This window comes from Python bivittatus, unplaced genomic scaffold (assembly GCF_059951505.1).
Source record: "Python bivittatus isolate LINGU-HERP-01145 unplaced genomic scaffold, Pbiv_v1 ctg000840_np1212, whole genome shotgun sequence".
Lineage (NCBI taxonomy): Eukaryota > Metazoa > Chordata > Lepidosauria > Squamata > Pythonidae > Python > Python bivittatus.
The window spans coordinates 7,245,733-7,271,587 of record NW_028277113.1 but is presented as its reverse complement, the minus strand read 5'-3'; positions in this window follow the sequence as shown (position 1 = coordinate 7,271,587).

Genomic DNA, 25,855 nt, shown 5'->3' with positions numbered 1-25,855 from the left:
ATTACAAGGTAGTAGCAAGTGACTTATACTGTATCTAAGTCAGTAATGCTTTTCTTGATGGAAAGGCATCTATCAGCAAAACAGATTTTCCTAGCCCCTAATCCATTCCTATATCTTGTTCAGACCACTGAGGGATATTCAGGAGCAGATAAAGATGTTGCACATAGAAGACGGGAGAGCACAGCCTAATACATGATGCTGGATCCAATCAGGGACATCTGTGGAAAGGAGGTTAAAAAAGGATGGTGGCCACAGCTGTATGATTGAAACCCCTTCTCTTGTTGTTGTTGTTGTTGTTGTTTTTAATATGAGTAGTGCACACAACACATATAGAAAAGGGATGGTGCTTTGATGGTCATGGCTACCACCTTGATTTCAGATTCCCCCCACCCACCCCAGGCAGATGGCCCTGGATGCAGTCCCTTCTTTTTCTTTGCAACTCTTCACATATGACTTTTTATATATGTACTTCTGCTTCATTGATTATTTTGGTTATTGTATAAGTGGTTATTTCTTTTCACTTCTCTTCATTTTAATATTGAGTCTAGAAGCAAACTTCAAGAGGCATGAAACACATGCATTGTGCTGCTATTTTCTCCCCCCCCCCCCAATTCCTAAACTAAGTAAACAATGACCTGTTCTAAATCAAGAGCACTGCCTGAAGAGAGGGAGCACCTTAATCATTTCCTGCACATAGGGACAGGGGTTTCCCCCAAAAACCCTCCATTGCTACCTCTCCTGATAATATACTTAATCATGACCAAAAATGGCAAACGTGAAAAGGAATCATTAATTCATCCAAAAGAGAGAATTTTGCAAAGAGTTGACACGAGTTACACAAGTCTATCCCATCATCAGCCAAATTGCTTACCTGAAATGCAGCTTAAGGTGATTCACTTAGGGGACAAGAAAATAGCTAATGTTGAAATTGGGTCATGTAACAATTCGTTGAACAGGCAATCATCAGCTGCAAGACTCAAAGACTGGTGTTTTGTTTTTTTTTTAAAGCTAGCAATGGTACAGGCTATGCATATTATGTGTTAATTAAAGCACCCCTATAATGCATACCTTTAAAGAAAATAATATCCTGCATCAGAGAGATATGAAAAGGAGTCTGCGTGCAGTTGTTACGATGTTGACAGAATCAATAGGGACCTAAATTGCTTCTGTGCTAATTTCTGTCTCCTAACTATTTTCTGTAGGACTGAAAGCACTAGTCATATTACCGGTACCACAATCTGGCAGCGTCTATTATCTGAGCTTCATTCTTCTCATTATGTAAAGAGAACAACCTTTTTCCCCTTCTCTAGGCTATGTATGCTAGGCTAAGTATACATAGGAGATAGGCACCAATGACACTTATATTTGTTCAGTTCAATTATTTCTGCTATTGTGTTCTACTTGTTGGTGCTGTGTTGATTGTAATTTCATTACTGAATATAGCAAGGGAACTTAGTTGTTCAGGTGCTTCTGATTCTTTGTGACTTGACAGACATCACTTCAGTAGGATTATCTGTCAGTAACTGTTTGTCTCATCAGGATAGTCTCTAGGCACCTTCTCTTCTGTCTGCCTTTTTTTCAGTTGCCTTTGTCAAAGCATCAGGCTTTATGCAATGACTCTTGCCTTTGCACCATATGTCTAAAATATTTAAGGTTTAGCTTTATTATTAGTGCTTCCTATGAAGCAGTCTGGTTTTACTTCATCTAATATTGAATAATTTGTGATTCAAGGTATTCTCAATTTTCTCCAGCCCACAATTCAAAGGCATCATTTTTTTCTTGGTTCAGCCTTTCTTGTGGTCCAGCCTTCACAGTCATATGCTACTACTGGGAAAACCATAGCCTTGACAATACATACCTTTGTTGTCAGCATGATGTCTTTGCATTTGAATATTTCATCTAGATCTGTCACAGTCTTTCTCCAAGTAGATATCTCTTTATTTCATAGCTACAGTCACCATGCCTATGAATTTTTTAGCCTAGAAGGATAAAATCTGTGGCCAGTTTAATTTTGTCTCCTCCCAATTGCACTGAATGGACATTGCCTATTGACATAATTATTTGTTTGTTTAATACTGAGCAGAAGGTGATCTTTTGCATTCTCATCTTTCAACTTCAATGAACGAGTCATTAAGTTTTCCTCACTTCCAGCCATCAAGGTGCTATCATCAGCATATCTGAGACTGTTAGGGTTTTTTTGTTCCAATTTCTATTTCTTCTTGTGCAGCATTTCTCATTACATATTCTGCATATAAATTAAATAAGGTAAAAGTATGTAACTGTGATGGAATGCAATGGAACAGCAGGTTCTCAGGAAGGAGGGAGCACATTCCAGGAAGGGGGTTGAGACAAGAGACAGCACAGTCCGAAGCAGAGCATGGGAAGAGGAAGAGATTTACGATAGCCACTTCCTAGAATCTCCAAGGGTATATCCACTAGGTTAGAGTAGTACATATTTAGTCTGGCAAGATTCTGTCTATATGTTGTAAGCAATAAAGGAACTGAACTTGGATGGACTGTTTCCCTGTTGTTCTTGGGCTGGGCTTGACAGCAACCTTGGAAACACCACTGTAGAACCAACATAAATATACATTTCATTTCATTTTATGAGATTTAGAGGCTGTCTGACTCCAAAATGACTCTGGACAACTTACACTAAACACAGAAAACAATGAAAAAAAGAAAAAAGAAAATTCAATGTATCTGGACAAACACACTCTGTAACAGAAAACATAATCAACTGGACTCCATACATATCCTGCCCAAAGGCCAGGGAGTAGAGCCAACTTTTTAAAGACTTCTGGAACATTATCAGGGCAGCAGCCCAATTGATCTCTATGGGGAGTATCATTCCGGAGATCATGATATCCATTGTAAAATATTTAGTTAAATACAGGGGCCTTAAGGAGGGCAGAGTAATGAGGCTGCATGTATTCTGCTCTTTGTTTTGGACATTCTTATGTTATGTGTAATAAAGTCTTATGAGAGCTCTTGATATTTTCACTGCTTGCATGGAGAACTCTTCTTTGTAATCATGGATCTTAATAAAACATGTCTTTTGAAGAAGCTGTTATGGGCTCTACATCTGGGGACTTGAGCCTCTGCTGATCCCCATGACGGATCTCCAAACACTCCTCCACAACCCTGTTGCATGTTCTCCACAACTCCTAGGGAGAATCAACTAGGTATGCTGCCATCAGATCTTTATTCCAGGGAAATCTTTACTGCCACTAAGGAGAGGAAGAGGTAAGAGCAAGGAGAGGATGCAACAGCCTTCTTTCAGTAGCCTGACCTGGTGCGAATAATTATGACTCTCTTAGTTACACGGCCTGGATGCCTCCTTGTGGCGACTGCTGGATAGGGTACAATGTAGTGGCTACCTCCCATTGTACCTGAGCTAAGATCCAGGCCACCCGTCTGCTGGGACTTTTCTGCTGGTTCCTAAGCAACAAGAAAGAAATGTCTTCATCCCCTTGGAATTCAAGACAACAGCAGTATTGATGCAAATGCAGGAGGTGTGGATGATCCTTCCAGCAGTACCATTACCGTTGGTTCCAGCTCCAGTTAATTCTGGTGCTACTGCAGCATCCAGTTTCCATCTCAGCAGAGCCTAAGCATGCACAAATTCCATCGCCATCCTGTGGAATGGAATGCCAAATACCTAGCCACCCTTCCATCTAAATGGCTGACTATTTAACGAGGCTAACAAGGCTAACGAGGCTCTACAGTGGCATGCAGACCATCTCTGGAGTATCGGGATGCTAAAGAAGGAGCTTCTTCAGCAGTTGATCCCCTTCTTCTTGGGATGCTCCATGGTGGCAATAAAGAGATGGCTCTGGTTCATCAAATGGGTCCCTCTGGCATCAGCTCCTCAGCCTTTGTCATCTTCGGATACATCCTGTCCATTGGCTCCAGCAGCTTCTGCTTTAGACTCTGTCCCTGACTCTACTGCTTCATGGAGGACCACTTTATTGGACTTTGCTATTAAACACCTCCAGGGGACCAAAATGGGAGCGGAGGCCCTGATTTCCATTGCTTATGACCTTCGGTCTGGTGGTCTCACTTTACAGCAGAGTGCAGAACTTCTACAAGATCACACCCAGCATTGGTTTCCCCACAAATGGAAGCCATTTGCTGTTCAACCCCAGACTACTGTCCGACACTGGACTAATAAATCTATTCGCAGGGCAAATTATGCCGTTATCCAGCACCTGTATAAACTTTGGTGGAAATATGCTGCCTCTACCATACTATTGAGGCATTTGAAGAATGCATATCATGGTCCTATACCTGTACCACCTGAGATGAACAGATACTGGTCATCAATCTTTGAGACTCCAACCGTGATAGACAGAAAACCACCTGTGAAACTTTTGCTGTTTTGTAGCCTATTCTGGATATCATCACCACATTGGAAGTGACCATGGCACTGCAGGATATGAGCTCTTCTGCTCCTGGCCTAGATTGAATATCTGGTTCTGAACTTGTGACCTGGCACCATCCCTCATTAGTGGCTTATTTCAACCTACTGCTGGCAGTCAAGAATCCACCCGAACATCTTACCTGCTTTCCAGTGGTGTTTATACCGAAGATGGATAATCCAAGAGATTATCGGCCTATATCAATTGCTTCAACCATTTTCACATTCTTCATAAGATCCTGGCTTGGTATCTTCATGATACCCTGACTCTTTTCCCTCTACAGCATGCTTTCCTTTAGAAAGATGGCTGCTTGGAAGTGACAACTCTGTTTCATTCCATCTTCAAAAGAATCCACACCAGTTCCGCCATGTGCAATGCTTTCCCTAGACATCTCCAAAGCCTTTGACACCATATCTCATCATACCCCCTTCCTCATCCCCTCTGCTGCCAGTTTACCCCCTTCCCCCTGTCAGTTATGTTATACACCTTTATAAGACATCTACCATGAGGCCAGAGGAGACCTCTACAAAATGTGGGTAAGGAGCTCAGCAGAGAGACCTATTATCCCCTTTTCTATTCATCATGGTAATGGACAAGATTGTTCAAGAATCATTGCCCAACGTCAGGTTTGACTTTGATGGCCTGCAGATAGACTGCCTGGCATACACTGATGACTTAGTTCTGCTGGCAGAAAAATCTACCAGGTTTCAGGACAAGTTGGACCATCTGATCAGAGCTCTTCATTCAGCCAGCATGTTGTTGAATGCCAAGAAGTCTTTAGGCCTTACCATTGCCAAAGATGGAAAGAGGAAACACGTGGCCTTCTTACCAACAACTTAGCAAAGCACAGACACTTTGATATGATCTATAGGACCTGAGGAGTCTGTTAGATATCTCGGTCTCCAATTCACTTAGAAAGGCTGGCTGATCCCAAAACATACAGGGAAGCTAGATACTATGATTCAAGAGATTTCTAAGGCACCTCTTAAGCCCCACCAATGGCTGACATTACTAAAGACCTACCTAGTGTTCAAATTTACACATAACTCATTCTGGGACACTCCCACCAGAACACCATGAAGAAACTAAGCTGCCTGATCTGTTCCACTGTGAGACAATGGCTTCAACTACCAAAAGATACTCTCCTGGGCTACTTGTACACCAATAGCAAAGATGGTGGCATTGGTGTTCCCTGCTTCTCAATGTCTGCAAAAATCTCAGCTTGCAAAAATTGCTTCTAAATCCAACACAATGTTTGACACCATCAAGCAACAAGACACCTTCAGCTCATTGGGGAAATGGATCAGCAGGCCATGTAACATCAACTTTCTCACTATCACTAACAAATCAGAAGTGCAGATTGAGTGGAAGAACCTGCAAATGCAATCTGTCAATTGCTGGGAGCTGAGTATTCCTGTCATTGATCCAGCTAGCCATGAATGGCTGTCGCATCCTTCTACGGTGGTTCCCCACCTGTATTTGCTTGGGATCCAACTGAGAGGTGGGTTGCTTTCTACAAAATCGAGGAGTGTGTCGGGTTCTTCCTGGCAAATAATGGACAAACAATGTTAGAAGTGCTTGTACTTGAAACTTTGAACTACATCTTGCAAGTCTGTGAAATCACCCACAATGCAAGATGTACACATCACAATTGGGTCGTCCAGCACTCAGAACAACTTTTGCGCATGGACTATATGCGTACCCGGGTTAAACCCATTATACCATCAGGTATGTCATTTATTAAGCCCAACCTGATTGTGGAGAGATCCAACCAGTTGTGGATCCTAGATGTCTCTGCTGTGTTTGGATACAGGCTAAAAGAGGCCTGGGAGTTTAAAATTGCCAAGTATGGATGTCCAGAGTGTGTTGCTGAGATTCTACAATGGGCTGCTACTTCTGCTGCTATTAAACACTGGCCCGTCGTCTCCAATTGGGGCCTTTTCTATGACTCCAAGGCACAGATACTTTGACACAGTATCTCATTACATTCTCTTCTGCATTATCTCTGCTGCTAGCTTACCCCCTCCCCCCAATTACTTACATTCAGCATTTTTATAAATCATCTCCTATGAAGTTAGCTGAGACTTCTACAAAGTGTGGACGAGGAGTTAGGCAGGGAGATCCGCTATCCCCTCTTTTATTTATTATGGTCATGGACAATATCACCAAAGATGGAAAGAGGAAATGCATGGCCATGTTACTAACCACATATCAATGTACAAATATGTCCATAAAGCCTTTAGGACTTGAGGAATCCGTTAGATATCTCAGTCTCCAATTTACTTGGAAAGGCTGGCTTATCCTGAAACATACAGGCAGTCTAGATAGCATCCTGCAGGAGGTTTCTAAGGCACTTCTTAAGCCCCACCAATGGCTGACATTACTAAAGACCTACTTAGTGCCTAAATTTATACATGAACTTATGTTAGGAAACTCCCATCATAACACCTTAAAGAAACTAGACTTCCTGATGCATTCCGCGGTTATATACTGGCTCTGATTACTGAAAGATACTCCTCTGGGCTACTTGTATACCAACCCCAAAGTTGGAGGGCATCGGTATTCCCTGCGTTTTGACATCCATCCCACTTCTACAAACAGACTGGCTTGCTAAAATCATTTCCAAATCCAACATGATTTTTCATACCATCACGCAACGATGCTTTTGGCTCGTTGGGGTAATGGATCAACAGGCCATGTTGTCACCAACAGATCAGAAGTGCAGAGAGAGTGAAAGAATTTGCTAACAAACTCCGTCAATGGCTGGGAGCTGAAACCTGGGATTTAAAAATTACTGAGTATGGGCTTCCAGAATGGACTAATGATATTCTGCAATGGGCTGCCCCTCCAGTCTCTATTAAACATCTTCCTGTCATTGTTTCTAATCAAAGACTCTTTTTTATCCATCAGGTTTGGACTCCATGTGTTGGCCTTACAAACCACCAAGACATTTGTTGACCTGTCCCTTCTTGCCATTGTTGAGTCACTCAAATGTTATGATCTCTACCGATGTACTACTAAGACTAGTTGCTAGTTGTCTTGCTGGTTAGGTTTAATCTATGAACAACGACCTGCCTTTGGGTGGTGATTATTTCTGACTGACCACCATATAGTGAACTTTTGCCTTAGAGGATTGAACTATAAGCAACAATCTGGTACTTTATTCTACCTGGTGGTTTATCTGCTTGTATTGTAAATTTTCTAATAATAAATGTTATCTAGCCTGACCTGGCCAGCAGGCATGTGCTAAAGGCTAGATCCCTTTTCCAGAATGAGCAGCACTGGTTCAATAAGAATTCTAAATCTCCATTATATGTAGGAATTATCTTTCTTTCAAACGAACCTGACTAAAACTCTATTCTGACCTTGCTATTCAAGTCCTTGTAAAGCCAAGAGTACCTTCAATTTTAACAACATATTCAACATTCTCCTTTGCCTCTACATTGCAGGTTGTGATAGGAAGTGGTGGATATGTTTTCTTGAAGAAACCACTATAAGTTCCCAAAAATTCTTTTATTACTAGCACATAGTTTGAGAATCGGTAATATACTGAATTGTACATAGCTTGGTTTCTCTTTTGCAGTTCCCAGTATCCTTCCAATGAGGGAAATTGTAAAATAAACATAAAAAAACAGCAAAATATTTTATTACATGCTGGAATATTATTCTTCCCTCATTCTCAGTGAAACATTGCTTCAGTGTCTCCATCATTTATTACACTTAAAATTACATTTTTGTATCAAAAATGTACTGTATGTACATTGTCTGTACTGGAAAAGAATAGGCAGTAACTTTCATCCATCATTTCACAGGTCAAAGAAAAGTTGTAAGAGGAATATTGTGAATCAATCTTTACTTTAATTAAAAATTAAAAATTACCAACACTGGTTACCTTCCAACCTATTATCTCCCCACCCTCCAATTAAAGTCAGTAAAGGCACATTACCAGTCATGGCAGATTCCAACTCTATAGATTAATTAAGAATAATATTTTAATCCAGTTGTTCGTTTCTGGTCTAAACTGAAGTCATAAACTGAGGATTTTCATCAGGGTTACAGGTTGACTTTGACCCACTTATTTCTCCCACTTATGCCTGAAATGGAAATATTTGTTTTGACCAGATGGATGAAGAACAATTTAGCTACACCCAATTAAACTTTCCTTCTGTTTCTGTTTTCACCGTAGCAGAGACAGGTTAGGAGTTCAGATTTATATAAAAAACTTTTCTTTTCCCATCTCCAATCACAGTTTTCATGTTTATTCTGTGACCTTGAAAATATCAGTCCTTGAATTATAACACGCATAATCCATGCCTTTCCCCTCAAGCATCCTAAACTGCAGGCACCCTAAGCTATGGCAAATATCATTTGAAAACATGAAATAGACTTTTCAAGTTTATACTCTAAATCAAAGTGGCATTTTGTAGTTTCAGCCCTTCTGAACTGACTGCAGGATATTTCATTATACGGTTGTTTTGTAACGACTTTATAACCCAACTTCCATATATGTTTTATATAGGTTTGTGTGCAACAATAGGTATATCTCCAGGGACACAGAATCAGATTCTGGCCATAACTAATAATTAGAGTCTCAATTATGTTGCAAAACAAGAATTTCTCTGCTGAAAAAAAGAAAGAGGCAAATGGGAAAACTCAAGGCATGACTATATACAGAAAATAAAAGCAGCAAATGGCTCATTTGCTTCTTTTCCATTTGCAGAATGCTCATAAAAATGCCAGAAAGATTGATTTTTAGGCAAACACTAACACTGCACTAAAGTAAAGATTAATTCACAATATTCCTCTTGCAACCTTGCATTTCAGCCACATTTTCAGGGCTCTGCTGATCTGAGGGTGCTTTAATTTCAGTAGGAAAGAGACCATTTCATTATTGCCTTTAAAGGGAATAGTCTTTTTTCCCCTCTGATCCCCCACCCCCACCCCGTCACAAAGCAAAGAATACTGCCGAATTAGTTCATACAAGAATTGCTTTCTGCAATAATTAAGATTTTATCACCTGGAAAATTCCATGCAGATTGATGAGGTGAACAACTCTAGTAAGCTGCAGCAAACTGACCACTGGATAAATTACAGTGCAAACCAAACCTCCCCCACTATAGTTTGGATTGTAATTTATCCAATGGTCAGTTTGCTGCAGCATACTAGAGTTGTTCACCTCATCAATATATATATGAATCGTAGCCTGTATACTAACAAACAGCTTCACTTTCAGAGCAGATGTACATTATAGTGATGGGTTGTGACCAAATATGCAATTCTCAAATGATCCACACTTAATGTTTTTCTTCTTGTAAAAGGCAATCTTTTGGAATGAATTAATAAGGCTGCAATTCAGTATTTACTTAGGTGGAACTTGGGGGTGCATTGAGACTTTATGTCCATGTGTGTGTGCATGTGTGGACATCTGTAAAGGAATCTGTAATACATCATTTGCCATAACTTTTGCTATATAGCCATCAAATATTGACTGCACTAACAACATACCGGCTGTGAGGGCAAGAGTAGGCAAAATCAGAAGTAAAGAGCTTCAGACCTGACTGGTCTACTACAACCATTATCCCCAATTTACATAAATGGGAAAAAGAGGTGTAATATGTCAACCTTGTCTCTACTATATATATGGCTTGAGGCTTCATGGTAGCTGCTTTTTTATCATTAAAGGCTTTTCTGATAACACTACCTTACCAAGTGCTGTATCCTTGAATTTCTTCTGAAAGCTTTCTTCTTTAAGCCTCTAAAGTACGGACAGGGCTTCAGTCATATGGCTGCAGCCACCATATTGACTTTCTTGCTTGTGGGTTTAGGTATCAGCCTAGGTGAAACCTCACACTTGCAAATATTTGCTATCGGGGGAAAAAAAATAGGCCAATTTTCAATATATGTAGTCAATATTCACATAAGAAGGGGAGGAGGATTTACAGGCTGGTATGCATTTCTACCAAATATGCAATATAGTGGGATATAGGGTAGGCTACATTGTCATTTTTGAGATGTGTATACATGACATATGGTTGAATTCCAAGTAGAAGGGGATCACTTCATCTAGATACTCTGGTTCTACAAGGTGAAGTCCAATCCTATCTTGTTCCATCAGGTAGCATACAAGTTTAGATGATGATGATGATGACGATGCTGCTGGCATTGAACAACTTCAAGTGGTGCACCAATCACACCCATTTCTGGACCAGAAAGCTCATGATCATTCATGCCTTAGTCACCACCACCACTGCCAGCTGAGTTACTGCAACGTGCTTTTGAAGTCCATTCAGAAGCTGCAGTTGGTCCAGAATGCAGTGGTGTGAGTAGTTATGGATATATCACAGCATGCCATTGAAACACCACTACTTTGTGAGATGCACTGGTTCCCAATAGGCTTCCAAATGCAATTCAATATGCTGGTTATCACTTATGAATGCCTACATGGCACACATTTAACACAGCCCAACTCCAAAACTCTTTCTCTTATTCCAGTGAATTAGGTACATTTCAGCCTCTCAGAAGTATAGAATATGCAAGTTTAAAAGGAAAAAGAACCACCCAAAATTATAGCTATTTGTTGTTTTCTTAAGGTATTCAGTATTTACGCATTTTAGATTGGGCTTTGAGTCAAATGTAGCAGTCTACATTTCAGTCTCAGTCAATTTAGCCTTTTTTTTTAGAATGCCCAAACTGTGTGTTGTTATTCATGACCCCCCACTTCTCCACCCTACATGACACAGGACCAGGTTACTTGTGGGACTGCCTCTCCCTAAGGGCATCTGCCCATCCTACTAGGTTAGATAAGGTGAGTGCACTCCAGGTCTCCTCCCTTAAATGTTGGCATCTGATTGGACTTTGGAGGTGAGCCTTCTCGGTGGCCACCCCAGTCCTTTGGAACAGCCTCCAACTGGAGATCAGAGAGATTCCTACCCTTTTAGCTTTCTGGAGGGCTGTGAAGACCTGGTTCTTCCCCCAAGCATTGGGCTAGGATAGAGAGCTGAGGTATAAGGAGGTTTGGCCTGGTGCCTGGGTGGAACGCTATGTTTTATAAATTATTGTGAGCTGCCTAGAGTCACTGTATGAGACTGCGAGTTCTAGTCCCACCTTAGGAATGAAAGCTGGCTGGGTGACTTTGGGCCAGTCATTCTCTCTCAGCCCAACTCACCTCATAGGGTGGTTATTGTGGGGAAAATAGGAGGAGGAAGGAGTGTTAGGTATATTTGCCAGCTTGAGTTATTTATAAAAATAATAAAGGTGGATAAAAAATAAAAGCAAACATAAAATGACACATTTCTATCACTTTGAGTTTGCTCTGCTTTTGTGGGAAAATCTGGTGGTTGTGACATGATAAACTTTTGGAGAAATGGAATAGACTACCCTTCTTTGAACTGTAAGTCAGTCAGGGAAGGTTAATTAATTAGTTTTAAATTCTGTGTTAAAGGAATTACTTAAATTAACAGGATAAGAAACCCCATCTGGTTTTGCAGCCTACAGTACCTATCCTACCTATTCTAATCTTTCAGATTCCTATTCATTCTGCTCTATGTATATAGAGAGGTCTTTACTATAACTCACTTCAATGGCAAAGGGATTTTTAAAAAAAGAAAGAAGAAAAAAAAATCAGTAACTACTCAAACTCCCCATTTGGATTTAAGGCATTAGATGTTCTGATAATAGTGAATATGTGCCAACTGTGAGCCTCTGAATCATGTATACATTTTGATGTCCTTTTACAATGGGCAGAAGAAAGTTTTTTAATCGATAGTGCCACATTCTTTGATGACCTCAGGTAATACAATCAAGTAGAGGCACATCAGCTACTTTTGGTGAAAAATGTATATTTAAGCCAAATTAACTTATTTAATGAGGACTCTAGGAAAAAATGGATCATAGCCCCATCATGTCAATTAAGCATATTGAAAGGCTTAGGGGAAGAATAGCAAGTGAGAGCTTTAATTAATTTCTACTAGTAAATCCTCTGAGATACAAACATACAGCTGGGGTGGGGAAATTGATGGCATTTTCTGTTAATAGTCTATATGGATTTCAGAGACATACAAGTATAATAAAGTAGATTAACACTGAAACATTTAGCATGATGCTAATTTACATATTATTTTAAGTTTCATTAGATGATACTCATAACACTATATCTGAAGGTGGTCTGAATAATATGCTTGAATTTACTTAGTGCCTTTTGAATTTTCAAACCATTTCAGATGTGTGATATAAAAACATTGAAAAGTAATCCATTAGATATGGTGGATATATAAAGTCATATAATAAATTTATAAGGGAGATCTGAACAAAGAATATTCAGAATCATTCCATATTTTCTTGTTTATTACATTACACTGGCTCTAATTTTAGGCTTTGATTTATTTAAACTCAACTCCTGTATAAAAGTGCATGTTGATTACATTTATAAAAAGCTTATCAAAGCTAATTCTCTATTACAAATTAAAAGTTGAAATATAAAGCAGTAATGCTATATTAACTCCAAAAAAAAAAAAAGATTAAAGCAAGCATAATAAAATATAGAAGCACTTACCTGGCCAATATATGTTTAGAAAGTTTGCTTTAATTGCCAGTGACTGGAGTTGAATAAGCACTATAATTATTAGGACAAGAATTTGAGGAATGACATACACCTCTTTCAGCAACTTGGTTTTATTCTACTCTATTCTTCTTCAAGAGCAATGTTAGCATAGCTTTATGACAGGTCTTGGGGTAAATTATTCTGCTAGCTTGTAGCTGTCTCTTTCAAATAATAGAACTATTTATTAGGATATTGTTTGCCATGAAACAGTAACAGTGGTATGAATTTGGAACATGCCCCACAAATCCAAACAAGTTATTGAGGCTAGTAGAAAAAACAGAAATAACCAATCTCATTTTCTTGAAAATTGCTCAAAGAAAATGATTTGATCTTCCATCAGAAGAGAAAGGTCATCTCAGTTTTGCTAAAGTGCCCTCCCAAAGTTCACCCAAAGTTTGTTCATGATATCATGAAGCAGAATCAGCTTCACTGGAGTCAACAGATCAATCTGTGACAATTATTAAAACTGATCAAAGATGGTATGGCTTCTGACATGGGTGAAATGATTCCAGACAACAGAGCAGTTGGGACAATCCACTATAACTCCCTGAAAAGCAGATGTATCAAGGGAGTGACCCTAAATTAAAAGGAAGCAGTAAGTATTTCTGCAATTGATAATGTTTGGAAAGGCCCAACAAAAGTAAATGTCCTTCTGTGGTGATGAGTGGGAATCAATAGATATAAATAATGGAAATATACACACACATAGCACTGTCCCAGAAACAAAACAGAACAGAACTTAATCACTCCTAAAATCCCTATTAATCTAACATGAGATATTTATGTGTGAATTGTATGAAATTCATGTTAAATTGGAGAGATGTACCTAAAACATTATTCCTTCCCAAAACAGAAGAAAATGGGTCAAAAAATCTGTCATCATCTCCTCGACTGGCATCATACCACTGAACTACCACCTGCAGCCTTGAATCTTTTTTTTTTTTTAAGTGTATCTTCTAACAGTAAATAAATACATTCTCACCCATACTCTAAGTGTTGGTTTATTTTAACTGGGATTTATTGATCAAAAAAGAGTGGCTTGTTTCACATAGCATTTCAACCCATAAGCCAAGGTTTAAAAAATGCAATGGCTTCACACAACCCACTGCACTAAAATCAGCCATTTTCCTTAAAGGCTCAGCAGATCTCAGTGGTCTGGAATGTCTTTTTACCAGCTTTGATCAGCTACAATCTTTTCATGACAATGAAAGCCTAATCTCTAATACTCTGGTAACCCCCAGACTATAGTCCAATAATATGTTATACAGTATGGCTGGCCTTGAAACTAATTCAGAAACTTCTGCTAATAGAAGAGTTTTTCTCAACCTTGGCGACTTTAAGATGTCTGGATTTCAACACCCAGAATTCTCCCAGAAACACTGTAATAGAGAATCTGACTGCTAAAATATTGGCTGGTTTATCCAAATGAAACCATTATTTGAAGGAACTGTACTGGCTGCTATTTGCTACAAAGTTTAATTCATGGTGTTGATATCTTACCTATAGCAGTGTTAGCTAAAAATAATTTTTTATACATGTTTTACAAATTTGAAATTTAAAATTGCAGTATGAATAATATTATTAAATCACATGCCAGGGTCTGACATTCACAAGAAATATCTATTTAGTAATGATTAAAACAACTAAACTAAAATACTCGTTCTTATTTGGCTTTGAGAATGTGATGGTGTTTATGCACGCGTGTGTGTATAAAAATACAGACAAACAATATTAGACTGTTGGCTGTTTCAGAAGTGCAAGTAAATGTATTTCTTTCTATTATTGGCACTGGATCTTCCAGAAGGTGAAAGTATTCCCTCCATTTATAGTAATGTTATTTTAATATCACATCCCAAACTTTTGAATTCTTTGAAAAGAAGAATCAAGGTCAAATGAAGCTCCATGATGCACAGTAGCTTCAAACCTGGTCCCCCCCCCCCCATTTCCGTATTTAGTTTCCCTGTGTAGTTAATACCATATTTAACTGAGATTGTCCTCTAGTACCTCTTTGGGTTGATAAATAATGCCACTGTATGACTATTTTTTAACACATATAAGATTAAAAGCTGCTTCAAAGAATGCTACTTGGTTACAAAGAGTAGTCTCAAAGAATGCACTTTATTTTACAAAGAGTAGGAGGAAAAGTTTCATCCTCTCACCATATTATTTCCCAGATAGGGTATTCCTAAGCATGAAAACCTGAGAAGAAGCCTATAAGCTTGTCATACAAATATTGTAGAGTAAATAGGATTTATCTTATCTGTCTGCTTTTAGGCATACTATGATGTAAAAGCATTTACCTATAAGCTAAGTACCGGACCCCTGTCTAGATAAATAAAGATCCAATGAATAATTGGGGTTCATGAGCAACAAAGCCCGAATAAACATTCAGTACATGTTATCCCTTTTAACCACTGAAACAGATACATCTGAAACAAAGTTTGATGATTCAAGTGACTGGCCAAGTACTATGCATATTCAGTATTAGAACTACAGGTTGTCCTCAACTTATGACCACAATTGGGATCAGAACTTCTGTCGCTAAGTGATGCGGTTGTTATGTGAGTCATGCCCAATTTTATAAACATTTTTGCTGTGGTCATTAAGTGAATCATGTGATTTTCAAGAGAATCTGACATTGACTTTGTTTGTTGGAAGCCCCCTGGGAAGATTGCAAATGGAGATCATGTGACCCTGGGATGCTGCAAACTCATAAATACATGCCAGCTGCCAAACACCCAAATTTTGATCATGGACTGCGGGGACACAGTGACAGTCATAAGTGCAAGGACCAGTCATAAGTCACTTTTTTCAGTGCCATCATAACTTCAAATGGTTGTTAAATGAATGGTCATAAATCAAGGACTGCCTGTAATAAAAAATAACAACAGAACACTACCATATTTGCATGACTTTATTTTACACAATTTATTTATCAATGGGCATCACTGCATATAACAGCTTTGGAAGTACCGAAGACCAGATAAGGTAGCTTTTATTTGCTACTACTGGTTGCTCATGTTTTTTTCCATTCTGTGAGTAGAGCAAGGATTGTACCCTGTAGATATTTTTTTAAAATGTTCTGATGTAAACATTTTGTGAGTACATGGCTAACCGTCTTCCCAAAGTGTACTAAAGTCATGTTTAAAAAGCACATCTAGCACTCTTCTAAAAGAGTGCTTTTAGAAGAGTGCTACACCCATGTATATAAGGAGCTCATACAATGTTTGACTAGTGCCTTCTGAAGACTGATCAGGCATTACATGGACAAATGAAAGCCACCTGCCAATCTCCTGCATTCCCAATTAAGGGCAGAGTCCAATGACCTAGGGAAGCCTAAAGTGGCCAATAGAGAACTGGGAAGATCCCAGTATCTGTCTGTGTAATCCAGGGATATTCTCTGTAACATCAGGGATAAAGCACCGCCACTTGGACTGGTCATCATTGTGGAAAAGACAAGAGTTTTTACCATTGATGGATCACTGGTAGTCATACATCTAAATGGAATACAGTTAGAACAAGTACAAGAATATCTCAGCTCCATAGTAGAGGAAAAGGTTGCCTGAACAGCTAAAGCGAAACACTGAATTGGTGTCGCCACCATAGCTTTTGGTTCACTCATCTGGTAGAAGTCTATCTTTACTATATCCACCAAAACACAATGTTTCAGTCACTGATATTACCAGTGATTGGGCTGGACCACAGACATTCCTATAGCCAAAGATCCAAAACATGGAAAGCTTCCAAATGTTTTTCTCCAAAGGATCATTGGCATCATACTGATAGATTGTGTAAGAAATTAAACCATCCATCAGTAATGCACAATCAGCCAATAACAGCCAATGAGATCTGGAAATGGTGTCTAAGATGGTTTGGGCACATTGGCAGAATGGATCCAGTTTGATACCCATACAAGCTGCTCTGCAGAACATGACCCTGTGGATGGAAAATTCAATGCACGGCACCAAGGAAAACCTGGACAAGTTAAATTGTAACTGGTCTAGTCAATTGCAGACTGGACTTGAATCAAGCTAAAATCACAGCAGTGGACAAAACACTTTGGTGAAGCCATGTATCAAGCACCCATGGCCCTGTAGCACCCACAGCAGCATGTTGGTTATGAAACTGTATTCAGCTAATCATGCGCTAGGAAGATCAAGCTCAAATTCAAGTGCCATGAGAATATTGTTACTGAAATTATCATGGGTCATATCCATGACAAGATGTGTCGGAAAAAGACATTAGTATTTTAAAAGTGGAACTGCTAAAAGTGAATTTAAGTTGCCTCTGTGGTGGATTGGAGATGAGACAAAGACAATATCATGTAAAGGTAACCTTTAAAAATGTTTAGTGGGTCATCTTCATGCTGTAGTTAGTAGATATGAGGATGAACTCCCAAACTAGGTTATTCTAAGATTGCCAGCATGCAATCAAAATATTTTGGTTCTAGGAAAAGCTGATCCTGACATCAGCAAATCGCACATACCCTCAGTTCTCTGCACTTGCATACTAGACCTTTACATTCTTACAGAGAATAAAATAAATGGCCTTGTCTTAAAACAGGCTACCTTTAAAGCTCTGTGAAATGAAAACCAATTATATAGTTCCCTTACATGCATTTATCCAGTTCTGCTGGATGGTAAAAATTATCAGACCAGTTTGAAGTATATACAGACATATGCAGGACACACGTTTCTTCCCAAGTGGCAAATCACAACTATTAAGAATTTATTAAAATAAGGGAAAGTATGATAAGGGGTAACAGAATAATGCAATCATCCCGGAAATGACCTGGGGAAGATAAATTTGCAGAGATAGAAAGGAAATAAAAATGACTCAAGGGATCATGCAGCCTATAAATACTTTCAAGGTGAGAATATAAATGAAGGAAGAAAATGAGTCAGTAGAGCTAGATGGAGCTTTCAAAGGAAAGGCCAAAAATCTGAAAGCAAACCGCAGAGAATATGGTAATATATGAAGCAATCAGTAGTTAATTTAAGGCCGATATATGGTAAGTGTAAAGTAGTTCTATAAGCATAATTTTTACTCCAGCTCATTTTATGAAGTGTCTGAGCATGAAATACTGCACTATATATATTTTTTTTTCCTTAAAGAAAGCAAAAACAAGGAAAAGTAAATATAGAATTCTGGAATTATTATTTTTTTAGTATATGTAGGAAAAAATCTCCTGAAAATATTGTTTAATATATAACAGAATCAAGAGTTTTCTATCCAGATGTTAAAATGACAAAGCAGAACAAAGCAAGCACCTGACAAATATTTAAGTTCAAAGGCATTAAAACGTATAAACTACTGATAAATATCTCAACTGGGAATTCAAACAGAGTTTGTCTCAACTGGAAAACTTTAGATATCCTCTCTGGGCACTTCTGTACAAAGGCTCTATTGATTTAAAATCAGCTTCTGTGATTCTGCAGTCAAGATTGCATTTGAGAGCTCAGCTAATTTTCATCTGGCTCAGCTATGACTTATTTGAAATCACAGTAAGAATAGCATGTTCTTTGAAAGGATGCTCTACTGTGAAGCTTCTGAAGTACCATGTTTTACCATTTGCAAAAATTCTTGCCTCACCTTGCTGCCCACCTCCTAGGCTGCAGCCAGCTTCATAGGTATTCCAAAGGTAAAAAAGCAAGTCAGCTTAACAGCTGCCCCTCCTAGAATCTGTTCTGATATTCACTGTTTTGCATATGGCCAATCAGATGCTCAACATATGAAGTAATTGCATAAACTTGTGGCACAGTGATTCTTTGCTTATCATTCTCAGCACTGTGAGATGAGTCCAAAAGATTATTGTAAATTATCTCCAACTCTCTTGGAAGGATTGGGAAGCAGAAATAGTAGTGTGTCTCTCCTACTCATGCATTAAAATAAGGATAATAAACCTGTGGCCCTCTTTATATTATTAAAATATATCTCCAAGCAGTCCCAATGGTGAGGCAATCTGGGAGCTATAATTTAGCAGTATCTGGAGTGTGTCAGGTTACCCACAAGATGATATATTACAAGCGAAAGTTATATAGAGCTCCAACTTGCTAGATTAGGCAAAGTCCTTCCAAGTTCACAGCAGTCTTCTGATGCTATTCTGACGAAGATACTTTCAGGAAGTTCATGAGATGCCTTTTTTTGTGTCAGAGCATGTCACCTTTCTCAGCTGTGTTGGGAAACAAATTTATGGAGTTCTTTTGAAGTGGGGCTATCACACCTAAAGTCACTTCCAACTATGAAGTGTTGTTGCAATATTCATGGCCTATTATCAAACAGTCTAAATATAACCAAGTATGGAAGAATTTCAAAAATTTGAAATTCTTGTTTTTTTTAATCTTAGACAGGCAGGAAGGTCTTGTGAAAAATTCTTCATTAACAACAGTACATGGATGGTAGCTGTATTCTAATAAATGGATTATCAATTGGACAGAAATACAAATATGGGTGGTTACTTTCCATGTATCTTCTTAAATTTGCAGGATTTAAACTACTATTGCTCACAACTTTTTCATATTCAACACATATTTTGTTTGGTTCATCTTCATTTCTGATCCATGTAAATCCAAAACTTTAGTTTTCATCATATTTTCTTTTTTCAGAACCACCTTCATGTATTTCTATTTTTTAATAGGTGCTTCATTTGTTCCAAAACAGCTGTTTTGCATGTCAAGTTTTGGGAAGTAGATGATGAAACAATTGGAGATGTTGCTGAAGAATTTTCATGTTTTTCAGAGCTTCTGGTCAGGATTCATGGTGAACTAGACATCTCTGAAGGAGCGAGGATGGCATTGCAGCGGATATTGGTGGCCAGAAGGTGAATTCTGACTGTTGCAGTCTTTATTGATAAAGGAGAGATTGTGAGATCACCTACTTGCATTCTAGACAGCTGTTCCTCATGAGTAGACTGCAGGAACTGAGGTTTTTGCAGTTGGCTTATGAGTTGAGTGACTGGGAGTCAAGAGATTCCAATAAAGCTCACAGGTGTAATGAAGCCTATATGGACATAAGGTTCACTCAAGCCTCATTTCTTAAACACTTTCATATGTAAATAACTGACAGCTAAAGAGAGATTTTCTGAGTAGCAGGATAAGAAAATTCCACTTGGTGAGTCAGTATTCTTTCTGGATTATAAAGGGGAAAAAAAGTTTTAAAGATTTAAACACTTTTGGCAAAAAGCTTAACAAGGAGTGGGGGCAATAAAGTTTAAAACAGATAAAGGGGATAGTTATTTTGAAAGATAATTTTTGGTGAAAGTGCTTTTGAACAAATTGGAATTAAAATAGACAAATGAACCAACTTTGTGGGACTGTTTTCTGTTTACTATTATAGAATGCAGACAATTAATGGATTTTATAAAACAAAAGATAAACGTAATATGAGCCAGACTGTAATGCTGACTGTAACTATGGAGTGCGATTTGAGATGAAAGTATTAAGGGCACAGGAAAACAACATTTTTTAAAAAGGGAAGCTTGCCTTTTCTCTTTTCCATGCAATTACAACACTTTTATTTTTGGATTACAATATTATAATGGCAACCACCAGAAAAGTGGCAAAACCAGCAGAGGGGAGGAGTGGATCACTAGAGCAATCTGCAGAGAGAAGAATTACACCAGGTTTACTTCAGAAAATGTTTGAGGAACTGGGCAATAAGCTAGCTGAATCACTTGATACTAAATTGACAGCTTTTGAAAAAAAATGGATAAAGGACTTGTAAAGATGAAAGAAGAAGTTAAGAATATGGAAAGCTCTGTAAAACAAGTGACTGCAGATGTAAAACAAATTAATGACAAAACGGAAATTCTGGAGAGTAAGACAGAAGTTATAAACAAAAGTTGGAAAGAGAACTAGATAATCTGGGTCTATTGGAATTGAGAGAAAAGGGATTTTGTTTAAGATTTTATTTTATTTACTTATTTATATATATATCAAATTTGTCACCACCCATCTAGTTAAAAAGTGGCTGTGGCCAGTTTACAGAGGAGATAAAATAAATTAAAATATAATATAAAATTTAGAGCAATCCCAGAGGATTCTGGTGAAGATATTAGAGAAAAGGTTATTAAAGCTTTAGCAATTTTTTTTGGATTGGGATGAGGAGGATACAGAGGCAGAAACTGATAAAGTCTATAGAATAAATACAAAATTTGTCAGAATAAGAAATGTTACAAGAGATGTTTTGGTGCCCTTTGTCTGGAAGAAGATAAGGAATCAAGTTTTGCAACAGCATTTTAATACAAGACTGTGAAGATTGATAATACAAATGTAATTGTTCTTAAAGAAATTCCTATTAGAATTTTGCATAAAGCAAAAGAGTATTCTTTTTTTGACTGAGAAATTAAAACAGAAAAAGATTCCATTTTGATGGGACAAATTGGAAGGTATGATTTTTATTTTCAAACAGCAGAAATTTTGACTGAATTCTGTCCAAAAGGTGAGGGCATTTCTAGAAAATTTTAAAGAGGAATTGGAGGAGATTCAAATGGAGGTATCAGCTGAGACTACACAAAAACTTCAACAGGTGCAACAGGAAACAAAGAGATGACACTGAACCAGGTGCCACAGGCATTGATTTTAAATGCCTGTAAGCCTAAATTTTTGGCCTGATTATGGATTACAAATGCTTAATATGGAATATACATGAAGCAAATGCTCCTCAAAAGAGAAATGTTATTTGAAAAAAAAAAAAACCAAGATATAACTTGCCTGCAAAAAGATGGAAAGATTCAGCATTACCCACAATGGAGGAATTGTTGGTGAAGATGATGGAACTTGCTGAGATGGCTAAATTGACTTCTTTAATCAGAGAAAATACAATATGTTTATTGCTGACTGGACACCCTTATGGAATTTTTGCATAAAACAAAAAAAATAATTTATGATTTATGGTTTTAAAGATTAGATAGGATAGATTATTGAAAAAAGAGAGTCATGCTGTAAGCATAGTGTAAGAGGTAAATACTTGTAATTATAACTGCTGTAAAGAAGACTGGAAGCCACTTCTTCGTATCTTTTTTTCTTTCTATTTTCCTTTTTTCATTTTAAATTATCATCAATAAAAAATCTATTCCATTGCATAAATTGAGAGTCTTTTCTCACATTCCTTTAAAAAAACAAACCTATGCAATTTAAACTTGCTATGTTTACTTTTTTTTCTTCCTGATTCAACTCTGTTCAGATTTGGTCTGCAAGTGGGATTGGCTAAGGAGCCACCAGGAGATCAAGTTCAAGTGCATCCAACTGTCTGATTTGCTCACAGCCCTGTCAATCAAATCCTGATAATGGAGAGAAACCTGAGCCTAAATGCAAAGGCTTGCTTTTTTCACATTTTACAGCTCATTGTAAGTGAGAAAGTGAGTTTTTTTTTTAAAAAAAAAAAATATACTGTAGCAACCAAGAGAAAATGTGTCAACATGTATAGTCCGGGGTGGGGGGTGGGGAGGAATTACCTGAAAAGGGGCATGCAATTTGCTGAGGAGTAAGCAGGGAGAAAAATGGCTGTCTGGAATTACAGGCATCTGATTGGCTGGATGCTCAGATTCCCATGGAGTGACCTAAACAAAGGATTCTGGGAGTAGAAGTTTCAGACGCTTTATTAAACCTAGGTGACTGCTACAGCATTCCCTGCAATCTGAAATCCATTCAAATGAAACCATTTTGGCTTTAAAATGAATTAATCTTTTAAAGGTATGTGAGTAAAGGCTCTGAATTAAAATGTATGAAGACTTTACATTGCCATAGACTTCTCCCATTCAAATGAAACAAAGGAATGAAGGTCTTACAATTTCACTGTAATCATAGGAGTAAACTATCATGTTGAACCCCTGGATGATTCTCACGGAACTCTGGGGTTCTGGGCAACAGAGGCTGAATACTGCAGGGATAGAATGTTAGGGCTTTGAATGATAGAAATTCATTAATATTTTACTTCAGTGTGTTGTTATGAATTCTGTTATTAAAACAAAACAAGAAACAAGATAACTTCAGAAAAAGATGGAACTGTCTTGACTATTAACTTGTAGCTGGTGGCTATTGAATTTTTTTTTCCGTTAATTACTTCAGCAAAAAAATTAAACCATATGCTCAAAAAAAATACACAAATGTAAAGGGGGAAAATAGGAAGTAAAGATGGTATCAATTATTAGATTAGCAACAACAAAAGCAGTTTTGCTCTGTATCTCAAGGGGATAATAACACAGCTAACTCCATTTTCCTTACCCACACAGTTCATATATAAAATGCTTTCCTGGGGAAATGCTGTGAACCCAACAGGTATTTTTTTGGAAAAACAGCTGTCATGTGACAGCTTGTCCATGAATGTATTTGAGAAGTGGAGTGTGTTTTAATATCTTAACTTTCTTTTACATCTGTGAAATTCATTTTTGCATATCTGTCACTCAGTGGTTCGCATGTATAGAACAGCTGTCCCTCCTATGCTAAGCCCATATCTGTACTTTTTTGAATATGAAAAACATTGCAGGGCTCTGTAAAGTACTTGCCTGAACTGCCTTCAAATCAATGAAGAACTGTTGTTAGGAAGGGCAGTCCATCTGGGACTGATATGCAAGTGAGATTTTTAACTAACAAGTATTTAAAACTTTGCATCCCAGAGCAAATGTGGACCTCAAAAATGTCAAACCCACATACTTCAAGAAAAAGATTGGATTTCACTGAAGAATAACACAATGAAAGCATGTCAATGAGGAATGACAATGAAGCGACAAGCATTGGGGAAACAACATGCACTGGGAAAACAATAAACTCTGTTGACGCATGTGTAAAAATCACCCAAGTAATAGTTTACCAAGATGGAGGGGACAATCAGAGTGGAACAAAGCCAAGGGAATTTATCAATCACTTCCTTTAAAATTGTCCTAGTAGGACAGACAGATCTACTTGCCAAGCCGTTTAATGAGTCAGATTTGAATATGGCTGTCAGGGCAGCATAAATTATGCTGTCATATTTTTCTGCCAATTCAAAGACTAAAGGAAAACCCATTTATGTGGCTGTGAGGAAGAATCTTAAGACTACTATCAATGAGGAAAACTGTTTCTTTGGTTGAGTTTGGAAAACAGACCATCTTATTAGAAGATGAAACTGAACCCCAAAACATGATGGAAGCCCTGCTTATATGAAGATGAAAAGCCCAAAACTCCTGAAAGGCCAAGGTCCTGGGCATTAGGTAGAGAATCCCCACCAAGTACTAGAAAAGGCAGGTGTTTGTCAGCAAAGGCTCAAAGATGTAATATGTGCATGAGAAATAAGCAACCCTGGGAGAAGTCATTTGTCCACTTACCTGTAATAGCTTCTTTTGAAGGGCTTGGCAAATAGCAGTAGGAGAAAGGGAGGAATCCCAATAGCTCTGATTATCATTCCTCATTTCTGAACTGCCAATGGTGGAAATGTCATGTAACCAGCTTGTGATGTTGATGTGCTCCTGATTCTATTTTGCTTCTGGTCTCACATGTACAGATTACTCACCATAATAAAATCAGTCAGTCAGTCAGTCAGTCAGTCAGTCAGTCAGTCAGTCAGTCAATCTATCTATCTATCTATCTATCTATCTATCTATCTATCTATCTATCTATCTATCTATCTATCTAATCTATCTATCTGATCTCATGTTTTGGATTCCTGGAATGAATTCGACTCTGCTTTTGGAAACTACTTCTGCCCATTGCTAGGCTGTAGTTATTATCCTTGGTCTTGACTACTTGATTGACCTTGGAGTTTTTCTTTCCAATAAGATTCCTGTTTATTGCCTGAGCCTTGAAATTCTGTAACTGGACCTTGGGCTGTTCATTCCCTATGTTGGTGTAGACATGGAAACAACATCTGCTCAGTTTCCAGTTTCAATAAATAAGCTACATCTTAACATCATCAAGAGCTTTGTTCAGGGGTTTGCCTGAATGCAGAAGAGCTATAAATGTGCCCCATCTAGTTCTGTTTCCAACTCTGTTCCAACAGGCTGAACAATGAAGACCTTCTCAAATCATATGCTGAATATTCAGAGAAGGGGAACAAAAAGAGTAGCCTAAGAGCCCTGTATCACACCAGATAGCTTCTATGGCCTCCGAGAGCCCTCCAGATGGGGTAGAACCAAAATTTTAACATCTCCTTTTGCATTTTTGGAATGTTTGAACAGTTTAACAGGCAAAAATAGGTGCCTTACACCTTGCATTGCCTTAAAGCCTCTGAAATATACCCCTTCCTCTCAAGTAATCCCAGTCATGCACACTTTCATGGTGTGGTCTTCAACAAGTACAGTATAGTTATAGTTAGAATCTGAAAGACAGAGAATCAGAATATTGTCCTCTCAGACATTAAGCAAGGAAAGGCTTAATGGCTGGATTTATTTTCTCATATTTATAAAAAATACAAAAAAAATGTTGAAAATATAGAACTTGAAATGTTAATAAACTAAATGCTTTCACACACATATGCACACTAACCACTAATCTAACCAGCATTTCCAGAAGGAGAAAATGAATATCCTTGATAATTCGAATAAATATGTGTTGCACTAAATTATAAATTATTTGTCAATTTATTTGCAGTTTTCTAAGGCCAAAATAACTTCATAAATTACTCTAAAGAAGTATTTTTAAAGACTTAGGAGGAAAGCTGTCTATCATTCTATTCAGAATCATGGGCCCTTCACACACAGACACACCCCGCTTTCAATTAAAGGTAAAACATTGCTAACTATAATATCAATTCTCCTGTTCAGAGTTGAAACAAGTGGAATACTGCCTATAAAATTGGGCTGTGGGGATCTCTGGAGGGGCCCTTTGATTTGATGGAGAGCTGCAGACGGAAGCTGTGCTGC